Raw genomic sequence first — 23,958 nt, 5'->3', positions numbered from 1 at the left:
TGACAAGTACAGTAAGCAGCACTTTCACTGTACTTCGTATATATGTGGCTGACATGTTTATATCTATCTAATCTATGTGTGAAGCTCTATTCTTTCGGTTCTAAATTGTCGGGTACCGGTGTATGCTGCTGCTGAATTGCCGGCTTTTCATGTTTCACTGTTGACACTGTTCCCATCGATTTGGGCAATCACTGTAATGCCACAACCACCATGGCTGTGGCATTACAGTGAGTGGCAGACAATCCCTGCATGATTGGTGCTCTAAATAGCGCCAGACATGCAGGACAAGCTTTTGGTGCACGAACAGTTATCGAACATAACCTCGAACAGCCGAATTTTTTGCAAATCGTTCGGGTTCGTCGAACAACTCGAACACCGCCCAAAACAGCTCGAATTTGAGATTGGCGAACAGTTCTAGTCGAACACCGCTCATCTCTAGTGACCAGTACGTTGTAGTGACCAGTACATTGTGCCCAGCTTATGCTTCTATAGACCATAAATGTACTGTACACTGTGGGGCTCAGGAGGGAGGGGGCATTTGTATTTGGGAGCACAGAAATTTCTGAATTTCTTTTGGGGGGCAAGGGCCATTTCGCTTTTCCAGAGCCTTTGTGCTACCAGTAACGTGGAAGCCCCTTATATTTAACAGATGATGGAACTGAGTGGGGACTTGATTTTTTTGTGGTTTGAGTTGAAGCTTTTATTTTGAACACTTTACATAAAGTTTATCCAGCACTCTAGGCTGAGGACTTACATCGGGGTTTCCATGTAAATCTCCAAGTGATGTAATTCAGATGGAAACATGGAAACCTCAGAGGGATCCATTCACTATAATGAGGCAGCAGAGTTACTCTGGATTCCGTCTGGCCTCTGTTTAGCGGTGTCCTTTTTTTCAGAAGTGCATGAAACTGTAGTCAACCGCACTTTTATGCATGCCTAAAAAATCTGACATCGTGGGATCATAGGCCAGACAGCATCCACAGTGCCTCCACCTGCCTCATTACAGGGAATCTTCTGCCGGGGGGAAGTCTGAATCACGTATTTCAGAGATTTACACGGAAACCCTGGTGTAAGCGCTCAGCGCAGATTAAATGTGAACCGAGCCATACTGCATTGTTTTGAGAAGCAGAATGAACAAATCAGCAGCAGATGAAAAATTATTTTTATTTTTTACGCCATTCCTCTTGCGGTATTAGTGATTACACTTTATTCTTCAAGTGGTGCGATTACAGAGATAACAGATTAATAGTGGGTTTTTATGTTTGGCTGCTGTCACACACTAAAATACGCTATTTTTTGCAAAATCTAGTTTTTGCATTGCTATATTTTGAGAGTTATAATTTTTTCATATTTCGGCCTACAGAGTCACGTTAGGGCTTGTTTTTTGTGGGACGAGTTGACTTTTTATTGGTACCATTTTTGGGCGTGTGACATTTTTTGATCGCTTTTTCTATTCCATTTTTTGAGAGGCAGAATGAAAAAAAGCAGCAATTCAGGGGGTTTTTTTTTGAGGGTTTTTTTTTGTGCCGTTCCACGTGTGGTTAATATTGATAAGGCAGATTTATTCTTCAGGTCAGTACGATTACAGCGATATTACATTTAAATAGTTTTTTTATGTTTTGGCGCTTTTACACAATAAAAAATATTTTTTAGAAAAAAGAATTGTTTTTGCATCACTTTGTTCTGAGAGCTATAACTTTTTTATGTTTTGGCTGAAGGAGGTACATGGCAGTTTTTTTTTTTGCGGGACACGATGATGTTTTTAGCAGTACCATTTTTAATTTCATTTAGCTTTTTGATCTTACTTTATTCCACTTTTTGTTTGGCGGTATGATGAAAAAGTATTGTTTCTTATTAGCTTTTTTTTTACAGTGAGCAGAGAAAGGGTTAATTAGTGTGACCGTTTCATAGATCAGGTTGTTCCGGATGTGGCAATACCTTTTTTTTTTATTTTGCATAAATATACGGATTTATTGGTTTAATATATATATATATATATATATATATATATATATATATATATATATATATATATATATATATATACAGTACAAACCAAAAGTTTGGACACACCTTCTCATTTAAAGATTTTTCTGTATTTTCATAACTATGAAAATTGTACATTCACACTGAAGGCATCTAAACTGTGAATTAACACGTGTGGAATTATATACTTAACAAAAAAGTGTGAAACAACTGAAAATATGTCTTATATTCTAGATTCTTCAAAGTAGCCACCTTTTGCTTTGATGACTGCTTTGCACACTCTTGGCATTCTCTTGATGAGCTTCAAGAGGTAGTCACCGGAAATGGTCTTCCAACAATCTTGAAGGAGTTCCCAGAGATGCTTAGCACTTGTTGGCCCTTTTGCCTTCACTCTGCGGTCCAGCTCACCCCAAACCATCTCGATTGGGTTCAGGTCTGGTGACTGTGGAGGCCAGGTCATCTGGCGTAGCACCCCATCACTCTCCTTCTTGGTCAAATAGCCCTTACACAGCCTGGAGGTGTGTTTGGGACCATTGTCCTGTTGAAAACTAAATGATGGTCCAACTAAATGCAAACCGGATGGAATAGCATGCGGCTGCAAGATGCCGTGGTAGAAATGCAGGTTCAGTATGCCTTCAATTTTGAATAAATCCCCAACAGTGTCACCAGCAAAGCACCCCCACACCATCACACCTCCTCCTCCATGCTTCACGGTGGGAATTAGGCATGTAGAGTCCATCTGTTCACCTTTTCTGCGTCGCACAAAGACACGGTGGTTGGAAACAAAGATCTCAAATTTGGACTCATCAGACCAAAGCACAGATTTCCACTGGTCTAATGTCCATTGCTTGTGTTCTTTAGCCCAACAAGTCTCTTCTGCTTGTTGCCTGTCCTTAGCAGTGGTTTTCTAGCAGCTATTTTACCATGAAGGCCTGCTGCACAAAGTCTCCTCTTACAGTTGTTGAAGAGATTTGTCTGCTGCTAAAACTCTGTGTGGCATTGACCTGGTTTCTAATCTGAGCTGCTGTTAACCTGCGATTCCTGAGGCTGGTGACTCGGATAAACTTATCCTCAGAAGCAGAGGTGACTCTTGGTCTTCCTTTCCTGGGGCGGTCCTCATGTGAGCCAATTTCTTTGTAGCGCTTGATGGTTTTTGCAACTGCACTTGGGGACACTTTCAAAGTTTTCCCAATTTTTCGGACTGACTAACCTTCATTTCTTAAAGTAATGATGACCACTCGTTTTTCTTTACTTAGCTGCTTTTTTCATGCCATAATACAAATTCTAACAGTCTATTCAGTAGGACTATCAGCTGTGTATCCACCAGACTTCTGCACAACACAACTGATGGTCCCAACCCAATTTATAAGGCAAGAAATCCCACTTATTAAACCTGACAGGGCACACCTGTGAAGTGAAAACCATTTCTGGTGACTACCTCTTGAAGCTCATCAAGAGAATGCCAAGAGTGTGCAAAGCAGTCATCAAAGCAAAAGGTGGCTACTTTGAAGAACCTAGAATATAAGACATATTTTCAGTTGTTTCACACTTTTTTGCTAAGTATATAATTCCACATGTGTTAATTCATAGATTTGATGCCTTCAATGTGAATGTAGAATTTTCAAAGTTATGAAAATACAGAAAAATCTTTAAATGAGAAGGTGTGTCCAAACTTTTCGTCTGTACTGTATATATATATTATTATTATTATTAGTGGTGGGCGAGCACTAAAATGCTCCTCGTTGCTCAGGTTGAGCACATTGGAATGCTCGGGTGCTCGACCCGAGCAACGAGCCCAATGTAAGTCTATGGGAAACGCAAGCATTTTTCAGGCGGCTACCCCTGGCGGTCTGCAGAGGGCCTAAAAATTGCCCAAATCGATGGAAACAGTGCTCAAATGACATGGGAACAGCATGGGGAAGACCCCTGAAACCATTTCTGACTCCCAGGTCACTTCTGTCAACAACGCTGTCAGAGGTATTACGCCACTTTTACGGACTCACAATAAAACATACAAAAACAAAACCATAATGGATTTTCCTGGGAAATATGTTAAGGAACATGCTTTCCAGGGTAATGACTTTTATATAAAGCAAAATAAATAACCAAAAACAAAAATACTCCTCTAAGCCTTGGGCTATGTTCACACTAAGCACTTTTGATGCGTTTTTGCACCTTTGCATTGCTTTCAACTGTGACAAATGCATTCACCAGGAAATGTCATTTTAACATTTTACAACCTTATCTGGCCATATGGTGTGTGAGATATCATCAGACACATTGTGTTTCATTTATGAAGGAGGGACTCTGAAAGTCACAAAGGCTATTTTTATAGGGTCATCAGGCGGCTTTTACTATTCTTAAAGGGCCAACAGCCGGCCCTCACTATTCTTAAACAGCCATCAGCCGGCTATGTTTTATTGTTCCCATTACTAAAGCGTGGGTCTCCTATTCTGTTATTGCGTATGCAGTGAGTGGCAGGGCTGCCCAAAATGTGGAAGCACCCCTATACCTCTTTGAAGAGACTTAGAGGAGGGCCTCCTAAAAACAATGTTCCCATTATTAGGAAGTAGGTCTCCCATTGGGTTTGCCTATGCAATGAATGCAAGGGTTGCCAAAAATTTGGAGGCACTCCAATGCCCCTTGGAAGAGACGTGGAGGTCAGAGGGCCTCCTGAAAACAATGTTCCCATTATTAGGAAGTGGGTTTCCCATTATGTTTTCCTATGCAGTGAATGCAAGGGTTGCCAAAAATTTGGAGGCATTCCAATGCCCCTTGGAAGAGATGTGGAGGAGGGCCTCAAAAAAAATGTTCCCATTAGAAAGAAGCAGGTCTCTTATACTTGTAATGCCCATGCACTAAGTGTATGGGCTGACAAACATTTACCCCTGGGGGGTATACATGAACATACTGTATAAAAAATTTTTTTGATGGCCATCATAAATATCCTTTAAAAAAATTATGTGGGTGTTGCATCACGGACCACGGTCACCCTGGTGATATGGTAGTGGAGGATGAGGAGAAGGAGGATGACAAGAGCAAATGGCCAAAATTAGGAAGCGTATACCCATGTGTGGGTGTGAAGAGGTGCATGAGAATACACCTCCCAAAAAAAGACACTGGATTTGAGTTTGTTAAGCTGATATCATTCGGTGGTGTTGAGAAGTCTGGCCCAATCCAGCCCTTGTTCATTTTTATAAGAGTCAGCTTGTGAGCATTTTCAGTTGACAGGCGGATGCGCTTATCAGTTATAATTCCACCAGCGGCACTAAAAACCCGCTCTGATAAAACGCTAGCGGCAGGGCAGGGCAGGTCAGGACCTCCAAGGTGTAGAGAGCCAGTTCATTCCACGTATCCAGCTTGGATAACCAATAATTATAAGGCACAGAGGAATCATGGAGGACATTGGTACGGTCGGCAAGGTACTCCCTCAGCATTTTCCAAAACTTTGCACTCCTTGTGAAATCTCACCCCACGCCTCAGGGCCTGTGCGATGGGAGTGGTAGAGAAAATTTTGCTAGAACTTTGACATTGTTCCCCTGCCTCTGCTGGATTAAAGTTGTGTCTCTCTCGCCGGTACTCCTTGGTTGTCCAACGAACTGTGACCTCTGCCGCCAGCGTTTTCAGGTGGGAATTTTTTTTAATAGTTCTGCAACAAGGGTTCTGGTACTGCCCCATTTTTGTAGACCTGTCCACCTCAGGAATAAGAGATATAAAGTTCTCCTTGTAGAGTGGGACTAGAAGTGTCACCAACCAGTAATGACTGTCACCCAAAATTTTGAGAACGCGAGGGTCATGGGAAAGGCAGCGTAACATAAACTCAGCCATGCGTGCCAGACTGCTAACAGGCAAGACTTCCGCGTCCTCACCAAGAGGATGACTGACCATGCTCTCCTCCCCCTCTCTGTCCTCTGGGCACCCACGCTGAACAGACGGTATTACAGTTGTACAGGTAATACCGTCTATAGCGCATGAAACTAGCTCCTGCTCTTCCTCCTCCTCTTCCTCATTGTCACCCAATCCACTTTGGGATGAGATGAGGCTGGGCTGTGTGTATTCACCCTGTATGGTTCCTTGCTCCATCTCATTGTGCTCCGCCTGCAATGCATCCTCTTTGATTGTGAGAAGAGAGCATTTCAGAAGACACAGGATGGTGACACTAATTATGGCGTAATTGCCGCTCACCATCTTGGTGGAGTCCTCAAAGTTTAGGAGGATGGTACAGATGTCTGACATCCATGTCCACTCCTGAGGTCTTATGTGTGGAGTCTGAACTGAATACCGATGGCCTTGTGGATGCTGGTACTCAACAACTGCCCTCTTCTGCTCACAAATACTTCCCAACATCTGCAGTGCAGAGTTCCAATGCGTGGGGACATCACACACCAGTCTGTGATCCGGACGCTGCAAATGCTGCTGTAACACTGCAAGGGCAGCGGAAGCTGTAGGTGACTTTCTAAAATGGGCACCCAAGCGGCATACTTTAACAATCAGATCCGGGAGCTGCGGGTAGGATTTGAGAAATCGCTGAACCACGAGGTTAAGCACATGGGCCAGGAATGGTACGTGTGTGAGCTTGCCTTGCCTCAGAGCCGCCACCAGGTTCCGGCCATTGTGACACAGAACTATGCCTGGCTGTAGGTTCAGCGGTGTGAGCCACAGATCTGCCTGCTCTTTCAGAGCTGTCCACAACTCTTCAGCATTGTGCGGTTTGTCACCTAAGCATATTAGCTTCAGCACAGCCTGTTGCCGCTTGGCCGAGGCAGTGCTGCAGTGCTTCCAGCTGGTGACTGATGTGGTCATTTTGGAGATGGAGGCTGAAGAGAAGGAGGAGGCTGAGGAGGATGAGGTGCAGGAGCTGTAGACGGTGGGGGCAACCCTGATTGACCTAGGGCCCGCGATCCTTGGCGTCGGGAGGATGTGTTCCGTCCCAAGGTCCGACTGGGTCCCGGCTTCCACTATGTTAACCCAGTGTGCCGTCAGCGAGATGTACTGTCCCTGCCTACAAGCACTTGTCCACGTGTCCGTGGTTAGGTGGAATTTCCCGGTAACTGCGTTGTTGAGGGCATGGCTAATGTTTTGGGATATGAGATTGTGTAATGCGGGGACGGCACAACAGGAGAAATAGTGGCGGCTGGGGACCGAGTATCGAGGGACGGCTGCCGCCATCAGGTTGCGGAATGCTTCAGTCTCCATGAGCCTAAAAGGCAACATTTCAAGCGCAAGCAGTTGTGAAATGTGGGAATTAAGTAGTGTGGCCTGTGGGGCGTTCCCTGCGTATTTGCGCTTGAGTTCCAAGGACTGGGGTATGGACATGGACGTGCTTCCTGATGCTGCTACATGAGAGTGTGCAACGACAGGTGCAGGGCAGGAGGCACCTTCGCATGCACCATGGACAGGGGATTAGCTTGCATGCACAACAGCGGAAGAAGCAGTGGTGCCACCCGCATACACTGTTCCTGGGCCCTGGAGTTTGGCCCACAAAGTCGGGTGCTTTGCTGCCATGTACCTGATCATGCTGGTGGTGGTCAGGCTGGTAGTTGTGCCACCACTGCTGATGCTGGCCTGGCAGGGGGTGCAAATGGCCTTTTTGGGGTTATCGGCTGAGTCTTTAAAAAACAACCAGACTCTGGAAGACCTAACAGTTGTGCTGGCAACTTCCTTTGTGTTGGTGTTACAGGGAACGGTTGCCTGCCTTCTGTCTGCGGCCACCACACTGCTTCTTCCTGCCTGTTGAGGTGCTCTGCCTCCCTCCCCCTGTGTGCTGCTGTCCTCGCTCTGCATGTCCTCCTGCCAGGTTGGGTCAGTTACTATATCATCCACCACCTCGTCTTCCACTTCCACACCCTGGTCCTCCTCCTGACTTTCTGGCCATTGTGTCTCATCATCGTCCACCTCTTGTGACACTTTCCCACTGTCGCCTTCGTGTGACTGTGGCTGCTCAAATATTTGAGCATCGCTACATGCGATCTCCTCTTGCCCCGCTTCAAGTGGACCGGGCGAGAGGCCCGAATCTACACTGTGTTCCAAATTATTATGCAAAAAGTGTTTAGGAGTGATAAGGGAAGAATTTGTTTGTTTGTCAGTTAAACTCATTTATGGTGATGTGTGTCAGGGCTCTTTATATCACAGTAAGCAATTGCAGACACCTGTGCTAATTAGTTTGGCAGGTATGTCCAATGAAAGGCAAGACTACTTAAGAAAGCTGTCCCACATTATTAAGCAGCCTACATTTTCTGCCAAAATGGGAAAGAAAAAAGGATGTGTCGGCTGCTGAGAAGCAACAAATTGTGGAGTGTTTAGGTCAAGGCATGACTACAATCAACATTGCCAAGACACTTCATCGTGATCATCGCACAATCAAGAAGTATGTAGCTGATTCACAGTACACACGTGTGCGTGCTGATAAGGGAAAATTGAGTACCCTTTCCTACAGGCAAATACATCAGGTTAAAAGAGCAGCGGCAAAAAAGCCTTGTCATAGCAGCAGACAAGTTTTTTAAGCTGCTGGTGCCTCCAACGTCCACCGAACAACAAGATGCAGGGTCCTTCAGAGGTTTGCAGCTGTGCGTAAGCCATCCTGTCGACCTCCTCTATCCACTGCACTCAAGCAGAAACGGCTCCAGTGGGCCAAAGAATACATGAAGATTGACTTCAAAACTGTTTTGTTCACCGATGAGTGCCGTGCAACACTCGATGGTCCAGATGGATGGAGTGGAGAATGGCTGGTTGATGGACACCCCATGCAAACATGGCTACGGCGCCAACGAGGAGGTGGAGTAATGTTTTGGGCTGGAATCATGGGGAGAGAAATTGTCGGCCCCTTTAGGATCCCTGAAGGGGTAAATATGAACTCCATAATGCATGTTGAGTTTCTCAAATAGCACTTCCTGCCATGGTTCAAGAAGAAGAAACGTGCATTCCGCAGCAAGATCATTTTCATGCATGATAATGCACCGTCTCATGCTGCACATAACACATCTGCTTCTCTGGCTGCTATGGGCATAAAAGGGGACAAACTTATGGTGTGGCCCCCATGCTCCCCTGACCTCAACCCCATTGAGAACCTCTGGAGCATCACCAAAAGGAGTGTCTATGATGGCGGGAGGCAGTTCACATCTAAGCAACAGCTCTGGGAGGGTATTCTGTCCTCATGCAAAACAATTGAAGCAGAAACCATCCAAAACCTGACAAATTCAATGGACGAGAGAGTTCAGAAGCTCCTTTCGAACAAGGGGTACTATGTGCAAATGTAACATCACCTAGAATAAAGTTTTGAGTTGAAAACTGTTTGATTTCAGTTTGTAATAACCTGCTAATGCTTATAATTTCAAAATGACCATTTTTTTGTTCTTTATTAAAATGAAAAGGTTGAAAACTCTGCTGTGCATAATAATTAGGAACATGCATTTTGAGTGCAGTTTGAGTGTTTTATTTTTTAAAAAATATACTGCTATCATAGGCAGTTTGTACAAAAACCTTTCAATTGTACTCTAATAGTTATTTGACAGGAAAATTACAATGACTGCAATTCATATAGGTAATTTGGGAAAATCTGAGAAAATATTATTTGCATAATAATTTGGAACACAGTGTATATATGGAAAAGTGAACAGGTCTTCGGAGTGTCCAACTGTGGGATCAGTTGTCTCCGGGCACTCGGCATGGTGGGAGGAAGGAGGATCAGGGTGAGGAATATGCAGTCCAGACTCACGGCTACTGAGACTTGACCGTGTGGAAGACAGTGTGGTGGTGGTGGCAAAGTGACTGGAAGCATTATCCGCTATCCAACCAACAACCTTTTGACACTGCTCTGGGTTCAATAGTGGTGTGCTGCGGTCCCCTAGGAATTGGGACAGGAAGGTTGGGCGAGAAGATGTGGGTGTTTGTTGTGGCACAATTTCAGCTTGGCCTTGGCCTCTGCATGCACCATCACCATCACGTTCAGTTCCCTGTCCCTTGCCACGCGCCTTGCCCATTTTAAATGGAGGACAATATCTTCCACGCTCACTACAAATGGCTGAATTTGGAGCGAAGTTATATGTAATCCGTGTGACGGAGAAACCACAGTTTTAAATACCTGGTCTGTAGGTAACTATTTTGAACAGCAAACTGGTGTCAGTGCTTCACTGACACACTGAAACAAATTTTTGATGGATGCCAGAAATGGCAGTATTTTCAGCGCAATTATATGTGATCCGTGTAATGGACAAACCACAGTTTTAAATAGCTGGATTTTTAGTGCTGTAATATGGAAAGGACCTGGCTGTATTCTGCAGTGCCAACAAGCAAATGGCGCAGAACAACGGTGTTCTTTGGAACAAATGAGGATTTTTAAGCAAATAATGAGGATTAAGATAAAAAAAAACTTATTCCTGGCCCCTGAGACCTGGGCCTATTTCTAGAAATATCTAACAGCAGCAGCAGACAAAACTGGAATGGAGCCTCTTGTGCTATGTGCACTGCAGTCTGCTAAATACCCTGCCTGCCTGCCTGCCTATATATACTGCCTGTCTGATATGTCTGCAGATGGATTAGTCCTCAGAAGGACTGTTTGTTGAGTTTGTTGTTTGTTTGTGTCTCTAATATAGTTTGGTACACCTACACTAACTAGAAACAAGCAAATCTCTCCCTAGCTCAGCAGCACCTCTTCCTTCATTGTCTGATTCCGGAGTGACTGTGACGAGCATGGCGGCACCAGGTCTGATATAGACCTGATGACGCTGCGCGGCCAGCCAATAGCTGTAATGCCACAACCAACATGGCTACGGCATTACAGTGAGTGGCAGGCAATCCCTGCATGTTCATTGGCTCTGTAAAGAGCGCCAAACATGCAGAGAGGAGACTCAAGCTCCCGCTGAGAAACCCCGGAAATACTTGGTGAGCGCCGAGCATCTCGAGCAGTGAGATGCTCAGGTGAGCACCGAGCATGCTCGATCATCACTAATTATTTTTATTTATTTTCATTATTATTATTATTATTATTTTTATAGTTTGAAAACATTTTTAGACTTTTTTTTAACTTTTTTACTTAGTCCCTGTATGGGACTTAAATTTTTATTTTTCTGATCACTGGTCTAATGCAATGGAATAGACATGTATTGCATTGCATGAGACCTGACCGTTTTACACTGTCAGATCTCCTGTTAGACTCAGCTGCTGGCTGAGCCCAGCAGGCCACCGTACATCTGACCTCGGCTGCCATGACAACAACAGATCTTATTGCGGGGGCCATCGAAAAGGTGATTGGACAACCCCCTCTCCCTCTCTTCTAAATGCCGCGATCACTATGGACCGCGGCATCTAAGAGAAAGCAAACGGTTAACATCATAGGGACCTGATCCAATTAGGTCCCGATCATGTTACCTGTCAGAGCAACCGCTCTGCACAGGAATAGCAGCGCTTGCAGGACCCTGGGGGACCTGAGCGCTGCGAGACCACCGATCGTTCATCAATGTTGGCGCTGCACAGAGCCCAGCATGCGCCGACGTTTATGTACTGTGGGCGGGCGGGAAGCGGTTAACTATCTCGGCCTGCTGCGCAGGCCAATAGTTAACAGTGGCAGCAGCTCCGGGTGGGCTCCTCAGAGTGAGGGGCCCGGGCAGACCGCACCCTTTGCCCCACCCCACTTAATATAAAAGGTCACTTTTTATTTTTTGACCTTTTATTTTTAGTTAACTGTCTTCTTTAGATACCATATAGCTCACAAGCATACTGACCACTGTTGCCACATGTTTGTTTCTGCTTATGAACCTACATGTACCAACTTCACAGCCTATAAATTTAGGTTTCCCTAAATGACGTTTGGTTGAAGGGTGAGGATCGTCAATATTTAAAAAAAAGAAAGAAATAATTAAAAAATAAAAATTAGGAAAAAATAAATAAATAAAAATAAAAGACTAAGGTTTTGCAAATGTTTGATTGGTTGCATTTAACAAGAGGCACCAAAACAATACTACTGGCTGTTGCATTGCACACGTGTTCCTATGTTTTCAACCTCTTTATTTAGGGTTCAGTATTTTTTGTTAAGGGTAGGAGAATTTTAAACTAAAAATAACTCTTCCACCCCCGAAAAAAACAAAACAAAAGCACAGTTACGCACGTTTTACATTCTGCCTACCTACAGTATTTCAATATTTTACACCTAATAACTATACTGTGGTCTGCTGCTGTATTTTTAGGCAATGTTCCTATTTCTTAGCATTAGTTTTTAAATGGGTCTTTTTGGCCAAGGGGATTCTTATGAAATATACCAAAAACTTGTAAATACATTTTTCAGTAAGTTGAGATATTTAACTGTGCAAGTCTGTTTTATCACACCTGTTTAAATTGACAAGTTGGAGACACATACTTGCCACACTGATATTATGGACAGGCTGTTGTTGAAGTATCATGTTTTGTCTGCCATTGCTAAATATTTCTGCTTGACAGAACATGCTTGACATTTTTCAGGAATTGACTAAGTTTGTTAGCAAAGTTTAGAAGCGATTTAAAGATTATCCCTTTGTTCAAAACGTAGCATGGGCATTGGCCATGGAAGGGCGACAGTAAAAAAAAAACACCTGAATATCAAGGAAAATAATGTGTTAGCAGCTTGCGGCAGCAACACCGCCGCCACCTCTGGCAAGTGTATTAGTGGGAAGGAAGCAGAGGACGTAATGGAGTTTAAGTATGATAACGCATATCAATCACAAAAGGATGATGTGGCCACTAACAGAAACTGCCATCAACTGGAGTCAGTATTCTGCTCAATCCATCTCCTACATCGCTATAACACTTAATGTTGTACATGGTGATATTTTCAATTAGTCAATCATACCAGTTTCTGTTCTGCCCCATGGAACTCTGATCCACTAGACATTGGGGGGGTAAGGAACATACTACACAGAAAAACTGCTTATAGTTGACTTTTTGGAAGAGATGAACATTCGGCCTTTGTTCTCAGAATACATGGTGCTGGAGGAGATGGAACACATCATTATAACGCCAACCTGTGTTGCAGACTCTGCGACCCGTGGCGATAGAGACACAGTCATTTGAAGTAGTCACTCTGAGCAAGGGCAATTATCAGGGTGGGAATCAGGTTGGACAAGGAGCACTGGCTATTTCTAACACTAGAGCCAAGTCAAAGATGACTATGATGATTCTGTGGTGGAATTAACCTGGAAACCAGACATGAGTAAAGAGGAGGTGAGGCTTATTAGAAGTGGAGGTTGCTGGCGTTGACCACACACATAGCAGTTGACTTGCATCAAAAAGATACCCTGTGGCCAAATCAGCTTTTTTGGAGTCAGTTCTGGAGCAGGTAATGAAGCTTGTGCTGTTGGTGGAGGAATCTCTACAGCGCCTAAAAGGTCTGGCTGCACTGGTGGCGAGTCATACACATGGGCTTTTTGTGTGTGGTGGTTCTTTTGCATATTGCGGTCAGATGATTCGTTGATATTCTGCAGGTTCTTCTAACTGGAAAATAAGCCATGGACATTCTGGCTCTTCTAGATTAGGAATTATGACTAAGCATATGAAGTGACATTTCCTGCTTATTTCACAAAGTAAAGCTGCACACTTAAAGGGGTTGTCCACTACTTTCACAATGATGTTCTATCCGTAGGATAGGGAATCAATGTATGATCGGCTGGGGTCCCGCACACGGCACCCTCGCCGATCAGCTGTTATCAGTGGCGGCGGCCGCAGACCAGAAGTGCTTACCTGCGGTGCTTGGCCGTCAAGTTGTAGTGGCCGCCACTTGTTACAGCACATCCGCCTCCCATTCAATTGAATGGGACGCAGATGTGCAGTACCCTGCGGCGGCCACTACAGATGGACGGCCAGGCACCGCAGGTAAGGACTTCCAGCCGGCGGCCGCTGCCACTGATAGCAGAAAATTGGCGGGGGTGCCGTGTGCGGGACCACAGCCGATCATACATTGATGCTCTATCCTTTGGATAGGGCATCAATGTGAAAGTGGTGGACAACTTCAAGTACTACCTGGTCAGTATTTTTTATCACTGTCTCCTTTATTGTCATCCTCCTTATTTCATGTTTTACACAGAGCACAACTCCTACGCCTACTTTGTAGCAACGTCAAATATCCATCCCTGATTGTGTTTATAGAAAACACCCATACACTCCTGCTCATAAGTTGAATTGCCATCTAAATTTGCACCTTGTCAAGGTGCTGGTGGTGCATTTGTTGCCTTATTATCTTGTGGATTATGATGACTTTCGAGAAATGATGGCATGTGAGCAGCGTTATTGGAAGATACCAAACTGCCATTATTTCTCTCAAAAGGTGTTTTTTGCTCTCTGTTTTCACATGTACGAGAATGTAGGCCACTCTTTGGACTTGGCACTAAGCTCTGAGGTGCACTGTACTCTAGATACCTGGAGCATCAACTATGGCGGCTATGGACAGTACATGAGTTTCACAACTCACTGGGTGAATGTTTTCAGTGGCAGCGCTTCATTACCACACATGGGACAGGTAGTGAGGCCTCTGCCACTGACAGTTGTTAGTTATTTATTTCCTCCTAAACCTCCTCCAGATCCTGTTCAAAAGATATCACCTCATCCCCAACAGCAAATGGGCACACCATCGTCAATTGCACACACCGACCACTTTCTTTATGTTCCTGCAAAGCAAAGCACAGCCAAACAGTTTTACTGCTCGAAAGCCGGGGGGGAGAAAAGCCATAAGGCTGATGAGTTGCTGCTGCGCATCTAGCGGGTGGCAATTTTGATTGAAAGATTGCCTGAAACATTCTGGCTGCCTAACGGTCAGGCAAAGTAATTCACACTCCATGCATGGCCCATTTCTTGAATTTAATAGTGCAACATTTCTTTCCTAAATATACACACCTTACAAAAGGTAATCGCTATGGAAAGAATATGTAGGCTCATTTCAATAGGTCTTGTGTGGCAAAGCAAGCACTCACAACTTTGCAAAAACTTTGCCGAAGCGCCACCTGGTCTGTGATGTTTCAACCCACTGGAATTCAACGCTGTATATGTTGCAGCATTTGTATGAACAACGCAAAGCGGTGACGAACTACAATATGCAGCAATCAAACTGCAGCGTAGGTTATTTTGAGATCTGAGATAGGCAGATAATGAGGATGTAGCCTACTGAAGCATTTTGAGAACACAACAAATTTTGTCAGACGGGACAAGTGTGTAATCAACTATGTAATCCCACTAATATTTATCCTGGAAATAACACTCATCAGCATACAAGGATGGAGGAAGAACACCAATTTGCCCCTGTTCAGTGCCAGCATGTGTCTATTGGGGATCATTAAAATCCATTTCACATGCTATAGGATTTGAAGTAGTAGGAGGAAGAGTGTAATGAACAGCTGGTTAATATGGAGTGAGACATAGACTTGGTGCAGGCTAGGGTACAAGGCAGGCAGCTAGAGTGAAAATGATGATGAGGATGACAACACTGTCCTTAATAACCAACTGCTGCAGCAGGGTGATGACAATGAAAACAGTGGGCCCTCTGTTGTTCTGGCGAGCATGGCAACCTTTATTCTGCAATACTTGTTGGGGGACAGGCGTAATGCTCACATGAAGCAAAGTGAGGAGTATTAGATATCCATACATTTAGACCCTCGATATAAAGGCAAAATGGGGATTTTTTCACAGCTCGAGAAAGAGTCCACATGGGTTTATTACTATGATAAGCTGGGTTACCTGCTCTGCAAAGCTTTTGCTGAGTGAACACTTGCTGCTTGCATGACTGATCATCAGACCTCTCTGCGATCCATGCAGACACAACATCCATCCCCACCCTCCCCACCACCTGTGCCAGCCTTAGGGCTATAACAAACTGTGAGGAAAACAATGGCCTGGCAGGGGTATATTGATAATGTATGTACAAAATGGGGAGAACCCCAAAAGAGGCCCCTCTCTAACAAGCCATAAAACTTAGCTTTTATTTCATATTTGATTAAAAAAGCCTAGGGGTATATAAAAACTTTGTCCCTAATCTGCCTTTAGTATTTTATAGTGGTATTCGTATTTCTATACATACTTAGTGGCACCCGGGGGTGCCTTCATTCAAACTGCAGAATAGTACAAACTGTACTCTCAGCATGGGGGGACTGTATGGGGGGACTTGAGCTACGAATACAGTTTGTCCTATTCTGCCGTTTGAATGAACGCAGCCCCGGGCTTCACTAAGTGTGTGTAGAAATACGAATACCACTATAAAATACTAAAGGCAGATTAGGGACAAAGTTTTTTACATACCCCTAGGCGTTTTTAATCAATTTATGGCTCGTTAGAGAGGGGTCTCTTTTGGGGTTCTCCCCATTTTGTAAACAAAAGAATTAGGGCTACATTTAACCAAGCAGCAGCAGCAATACCTACAGAATACGGACAATAAGCAGACAATGTTTTGTCTGCCATTGCAACAACCTGGTTCATTTCAGTAAACAAACTTGTACAGTTGTACAGAAACTGAATCCTCTCTCAGGCAAATACCCTGAGCCTTGATCACATGGACTTTTGGGCCAACAAACTTGACTAGTGGGAAGGACAGCCCAATTTGCTATGGGAATACTGTTTTGTGGAGCCTTCAGTGTCATCTCAGAGAAGGCATTCAGTGCGGCCTGAAACGTGGGCGAGGGACGGCCACAGGATAAGGGGTACCGCAGCAAACAGCAGACTAGCACAACTATTAAATAACATATTATAAATATTTACTAAACAGTTATAAAAAAAAACAAAGGAAAGGATGGTAGGTAAACAGTAACACTCTGGCCTCTCCGCTGCCTTCTACTGGCCAGATCATATATTACATCACAAATCTCCAACAATACAGTAAACTGTGATTAACCCTTATACAGCCGGTGAATTTGTCACACCAAAGTGGACAAGGTTATTAGCCACAAGTGTGAAGAACCTGACATTTGTCAAAATGAATCAGGTTTGGAACAGTGCAGACTTTCAAGTACCGGTGGCTGATGCCAATGATTAAATCAGCAATATCATTGGTCAGCCTGCCTGACTGAGACAAAAGGAGCGACCAGTTATGGTACATACTGTTTCTTATTAATTATCTATATACAGTACAGACCAAAAGTTTGGATACACCTTCTCATTTAAAGATTTTTCTGTATTTTCATGACTATGAAAATTGTACATTCACACTGAAGGCATCAAAACTATGAATTGACACATGTGGAATTATATACTTAGCAAAAAAGTGTGAAACAACTGAAAATATGTCTTATATTCTAGGTTCTTCAAGGTAGCCACCTTTTGCTTTGATGACTGCTTTGCACACTCTTGGCATTCTCTTGATGAGCTTCAAGAGGTAGTCACCGGAAATGGTTTTCACTTCACAGGTGTGCCCTGTCAGGTTTAATAAGTGGGATTTCTTGCCTTATAAATGGGGTTGGGACCATCAGTTGTGTTGTACAGAAGTCTGGTGGATACACAGCTGATAGTCCTACTGAATAGACTGTTAGAATTTGTATTATGGCAAGAAAAAAGCAGCTAACTAAAGAAAAACGAGTGGCCATCATTACTTTAAGAAATGAAGGTCAGTCAATGCGAAAAATTGGGAAAACTTTGAAAGTGTCCCCAAGTGCAGTTGCAAAAACCATCAAGCGCTACAAAGAAACTGGCTCACATGAGGACCGCCCTAGGAAAGGAAGACCAAGAGTCACCTCTGCTTCTGAGGATAAGTTTATCCGAGTCACTAGCCTCAGAAATCGCAGGTTAACAGCAGCTCAGATTAGAGACCAGGTCAATGCCACACAGAGACCTAGCAGCAGACACATCTCTTCAACAACTGTTAAGAGGAGACTTTGTGCAGCAGGCCTTCATGGTAAAATAGCTGCTAGGAAACCACTGCTAAGGACAGGCAACAAGCAGAAGAGACTTGTTTGGGCTAAAGAACACAAGGAATGGACAGTAGACCAGTGGAAATCTGTGCTTTGGTCTGATGAGTCCAAATTTGAGATCTTTGGTTCCAACCACCGTGTCTTTGTGCGACGCAGAAAAAGTGAACGGATGGACTCTACATGCCTGGTTCCCACCGTGAAGCATGGAGGAGGAGGTGTGATGGTGTGGGGGTGCTTTGCTGGTGACACTGTTGGGGATTTATTCCAAATTGAAGGCATACTGAACGAGCATGGCTACCACAGCATCTTGCAGCGGCATGCTATTCCATCCGGTTTGCGTTTAGTTGGACCATCATTTATTTTTTAACAGGACAATCTCCTCAAGCACACCTCCAGGCTGTGTAAGGGCTATTTGACCAAGAAGGAGAGTGATGGGGGGCTACGCCAGATGAGCTGGCCTCCACAGTCACCAGACCTGAACCCAATCGAGATGGTTTGGGGTGAGCTGGACTGCAGAGTGAAGGCAAAAGGGCCAACAAGTGCTAAGTATCTCTGGGAACTCCTTCAAGATTGTTGGAAGACCATTTCCGGTGACTACCTCTTGAAGTTCATCAAGAGAATGCCAAGAGTGTGCAAAGTAGTCATCAAAGCAAAAGGTGGCTACTTTGAAGAACCTAGAATGTAAGACATATTTTCCGTTGTTTCACACTTTTTTGTTAAGTATATAATTCCACATGTGTTAATTCATAGTTTTGATGCCTTCAGTGTGAATGTACAATTATCATAGTCATGAAAAAACTGAAAAATCTTTAAATGAGAAGGTGTGTCCAAACTTTTGGTCTGTACTGTATATAATCGTCTTATCCTGTCTGTCTGTCCAGCAAATCCCGCGTCGCTGATTGGTCCGGCCGCGGCCAATCAGCGACGCGGGATTTGAGAACAAGATGGCAGACGCTAGCGGCTCATCTGCAGGACGGAGGTCAGCGGCGGCTAGGGCCGCTGATCTCCCGACGGCAAGTGTCAACGGAGGACCGGGGAGAAGCGCTGCGGGTCGGGATGCTTCTGCTGCGAGCAGCCGCTCATCTCCCGACTTCCCGCAGCGGAAGTAGCCGCACAGGCAGCGCCGCTCCCCACTAATACGATTCACTGATTGGTTGCGGCCTCCGGCCACGACCAATCAGTTATCTTGGCGCTAAATTTAAACAACGCTGTGCTGATTGGTTGCAGCCGCTGCCCGCGACCAATCAGCGATTTTGGCGCCACATTTAAACAGCGGCCGCGACCAATCAGCGATTTTGGTGCCACATTTAAACAGCGGCTGAGACCAATCAGCGATCTTGGCGCCACATTTAAACACTGCTCTGCTGATTGGTCGCGGCCGCTGCCCGCAACCAAACAGCGACTTTGGCGCCAAATTTCAACAGCGGCCGCGACCAATCAGCGATCTTGGCACCAAATTTAAACACCGCTAGGCTGATTGGTCGCGGCCGCTGCCCGCGACCAATCAGCGATTTAGGCGCCACATTTAAACAGCGGCCGCGACCAATCAGCGATCTTGGCGCCACATTTAAACACTGTTGTGCTGATTGGTCGCGGATGCTGCCCGCGACCAATCTGCGATTTTACTGCAAAATTTAAACACGCTCTGCGGTCCTCACTAACACGGTTCGCTGATTAGTCGTGGCCGTCGGCAGCAACCAATCAGCGATATTGCCGCTAATTTTAAACACTGCTCTGCTGATTGGTCGTGGCCGCGACTAATCAACGAAATTGCCGCGAAAATTAAAACCCCGCTTCTCTGATTGGTCGCGCCCAGCCGGCCGCGACCAATCAGCGACTGACGCAGCACGGCCGCGAATTGGCGCCGGATTTTAAACACGCAGGCCACCGTCTGGAGATCAGCGGCGATGCAGCCGGGAGATGACCGGCCCGAGGCGCTCATCTCCCAGCCGCTAGCAGCAGAAGGGCCCCAGACCGGCGGCGCAGCTGACATCTATGCGGCTACCGTCGGGAGATCAGCGGCTAGGGACACTGATCTCCCGCGTGAAGTGTGAAGGGAGGACCGGGGAGCGGCGCTGCCGGTCAGGATACTTCTGCTGCGAGCAGCCGCTCATCTCCCGGCTTCTCGCAGCAAAAGTAGCCGCACAGGCAGCGCCAATCCCCGGTCCTCACTAATACAATTCGCTGATTGGTCACGGCAGGAGGCCGCGACCAATCAGTGATCTTGGCGCAAAATTTAAACACCGCTGTGCTGATTGGTCGAGGCCGCTGCCCGCGACCAATCAGCGATTTTGGCGCCACATTTAAACAGCGGCCGCGACCAATCAGCGATCATGGTGCCACATTAAAACACTGCTGTGCTGATTGGTCGCGGCCGCTGCCCGCGACCAAACAGCTACATTGACGCCAAATTTAAACAGCGGCCGCGACCAATCAGCGATCTTGGCGCCAAATTTAAACACCGCTAGGCTGATTGGTCGCGGCCGCTGCCCGTGACCAAACAGCTATTTTGGCGCCAAATTTAAACACGCTCTCCGGCCAATTGCCGCAGGATTTCAAATAAGTATGACACCTTCGGGAGATAGCAGGGCTGACTCCGCCCATGTGGTCATGAGACTCACCAACTGCCCCTGACGTACTGAGCATGTTTTCTCAGTCACACTGTGTGAGGGACTTCAGTCATGTTTACTGAACACGTTCTGCCAGGGACAGCGCGCTGAAGAGATACTATTAACATCCTGAATAGGAACTGTGCACAATATATACCCCTTGGGAATAAACATGCTAGAAATAGGAGGAAACCACTATGGCTAAATAGAGCTGTAAGGGGCGCAATAAGTGACAAAAAGAAAGCCTTTAGAGAACTAGAGCAAGTAGGTAGTGATGAGGCATTAAATAAATATAGAAAATTAAATAAATTATGTAAAAAACAAATCAAGGCAGCAAAGATTGAGGCAGAGAGAATCATTGCCAGAGAAAGTAAAAATAACCCCAAAATATTCTTTAACTACATAAATAGTAAAAAACTAAAAAATGATAGTGTTGGCCCCCTTAAAAATAGTCTGGGTGAAATGGTGGATGAGGATGAGGAAAAAGCCTATATTCTAAATGATTTTTTTTCAACCGTATTTACACAAGAAAATCGCATGACAGAAAACATGATTAGTGATAACAAAAATTCTCCAGTAAATGTCACTTGCTTAACCCAGCAGGAAGTACGGCGGCGTCTAAAAATCACTAAAGTTGACAAATCCCCGGGCCCGGATGGGATACACCCGCGAGTACTGCAGGAATTAAGTAACGTCATAGATAGACCATTATTTTTAATCTTTAAAGATTCCATAATAACAGGGTCTGTACCACAGGACTGGCGTATAGCAAATGTGGTGCCAATATTCAAAAAGGGGACAAAAACTGAACTTGGAAATTATAGGCCGGTAACCTTAACCTCTACTGTGGGTAAAATCCTGGAAGGTTTCCTAAGAGATGGTATACTAGAATATCTGAAGAAGAATAACCTCATGACCCAATATCAACATGGGTTTACGAGGGACCGTTCCTGTCAAACTAATCTGATCAGTTTTTATGAGGAGGCAAGCTCTGGACTTGACCAAGGAAATGCAGTGGATGTTGTGTATATGGACTTTTCAAAAGCTTTTGATAAGGTTCCACACAAAAGGTTGATACATAAAATGAGAACAATGGGCATAGGGGAAAATATATGTATTGGGTTAGGAATTGACTCAGTGATAGGAAACAAAGGGTGGTTATTAATGGAAAACACTCAGACTGGGTCTCAGTTAACAGTAGGGTACTACAGGGGTCAGTATTGGGCCCCCTTCTTTTTAACATATTTATTAATGACCTTGTAGGGGGCATATGGAGTAATATTTCAATATTTGCAGATGACACTAAACTCTGCAGGGTAATCAATACAGAGGAGGACAATTTTATATTACAGGAGGATCTATGTAAACTAAAAGCTTGGGCTGATAAATGGCAAATGAGCTTTAATGGGGATAAATGTAAGGTAATGCACTTGGGCAGAGGAAATAAAATGTATAATTATATGCTTAATTGTAAAACACTGGGCAAAACTGTAACTGAAAAAGATCTGGGTGTATTGGTGGACGACAAGCTCACGTTTAGTGGCGAGTGTCAGGCTGCTGCTGCAAAGGCAAATAAAATAATGGGATGCATTAAAAGAGGCATAGATGCTCATGAGGAGAACATAATTTTACCTCTATACAACTCACTAGTGCGACCACACTTAGAATACTGTGTACAGTTCTGGTCTCCGGTGTATAAGAAAGACATAGCTGAACTAGAGCGGGTGCAGAGAAGAGCGACCAAGGTTATTTGAGGACTGGGGGGTCTGCAATACCAAGACAGGTTATTACACTTGGGGTTATTTACTGTGGAAAAAAGAAGGCTTAGAGGTGATCTTATTACTATGTACAAGTATATGAGGGGACAGTACAAAGACCTTTCTACTGATCTTTTTACTCTGAGGCCTGAGACGGGGACAAGGGGGCATCTTCTACGTCTGGAGGAAAGAAGGTTTAATCATAATCACAGACGGGGATTCTTTATTGTAAGAGCAGTGAGACTATGGAACTCTCTGCCGCATGATGTTGTAATGAGAGATTCACTGTTAAAATTTAAGAAGGGCATGGATGCCTTTCTTGAAAAGTATAATATTACAGGTTATAAATACTAGATTCCTTGATAGGGCGTTGATGGAGTCGGGAAGGAATTTTTTTCCCCAATGTGGAGCTTAGTGTTTGCCACATGGTGTTTTTTTGCCTTCCTCTGGATCAACAAGTTAGGCTATGGGTTGAACTAGATGGACTTAGTCTTCCTCCAACCTTAAAAACTATGTTACTATATAAAAACTATGTTACTTCTTTACGCTTCATGTTTTATAATGTGTCGTAAGCGAAAACACGCCTCTGAGGATGACCGAAAAGCAGCAGAAGCAGCAAGAAAACGACAACGTCGAGAGCAACAGACACCACAACACACTGCCGCCAGACAAGCCGAGGATGCGGAATCTCACAGACAACGTCGGAAACGGGAGACACCGCAACACACTGCCGCCAGACAAGCCCAGGATGCGGAAGCTCACCAAAAACGCCAGGAACAGGAGACACCAAAACACACTGCTGCCAGACAAGCCCAGGATGCGGAATCTCACAGACAACGTCGGGAACAAGAGACACCGCAACACACTGCAGCTAGACAGGAACACGATGCGGAATCCCATAGACAATGTCGGCTGAATGAATCTCCAGAATCCAGGACAAACCGAGAACAACACGATCGCCAAATTTATCAAAAACGAATGCTCTACCAACTAAGGCAAACCCAGCAGAACATTCAACAACTTGCACGTTACATAACAGACAATGAAACTATAATTATTCAACACTACTCTGGGAAAATGAATGTAGTTTGTTCTAAATGCGACTCTCTGAATTTCATCGAGGAAAAACCATCTGACAATCAGTTTACTCAATGTTGCCAAAAATGAAAAGTTATGCTACCAAGACGTCACTACTCAGATCTGTTTGAGCAGTTGATGAAAGGAACGCATGAACACAGTAGAAATTTTATGGAAAATATCAGAAGTATCAACAGTTCTCATGCATTTTCTTCATTTGGTGCCAACATTGCACCGCCCCCTGGATTCGGACCATATTGTTTTAAAATTCATGGTCAGATCTACCACCGCACTGGAACACTTCACCAAGAAATAGGACAACCACCAAAATTTGCACAATTATACATCTTGATCCAAATGAGGCTACAGAACAAAGGATGAACCTGAAAGAAAATGAAAAGTGTAATGCAGAACTGATGAACCTAATTGCCGTACATTTACAAACAATCAGCCCATTTGCTGCCGCATATCGCATGCTAAAAGACGTCGAAGCTGAGGAGGAACAGACAGCTATACAAAATGAGACGGAAATGCCTTCTATTATCATGGCCATTAAACAAGAACGTCAACAAGATCCCCGATGTTATAACAAACCACGTGTAAGTGAAGTCGCAGTTGTTTTTCAAAACGATGATGGAGAGCCTCCTTTTCAAAGGGATATATTAGTCCATCTTAAGC

The 23,958-nt window shown here is 44.6% G+C and overlaps 1 protein-coding gene across 5 annotated transcripts in view; it reads right to left on the bottom strand.

Annotated features, from left to right (window-relative positions):
• HIBCH (3-hydroxyisobutyryl-CoA hydrolase) overlaps positions 1-23,958 on the bottom strand; it is a 535,761-nt gene that overhangs the window by 107,489 nt on the left and 404,314 nt on the right. The gene's annotated exons all lie outside the window — the stretch shown is intronic.

Source organism: Phyllobates terribilis, unplaced genomic scaffold, assembly GCF_046119375.1.
Source record: "Phyllobates terribilis strain yellow unplaced genomic scaffold, ASM4611937v1 Scaffold_9__5_contigs__length_417890890, whole genome shotgun sequence".
NCBI classification, from domain to species: domain Eukaryota; kingdom Metazoa; phylum Chordata; class Amphibia; order Anura; family Dendrobatidae; genus Phyllobates; species Phyllobates terribilis.
This window is presented reverse-complemented; position numbering and strand designations above follow the sequence as displayed.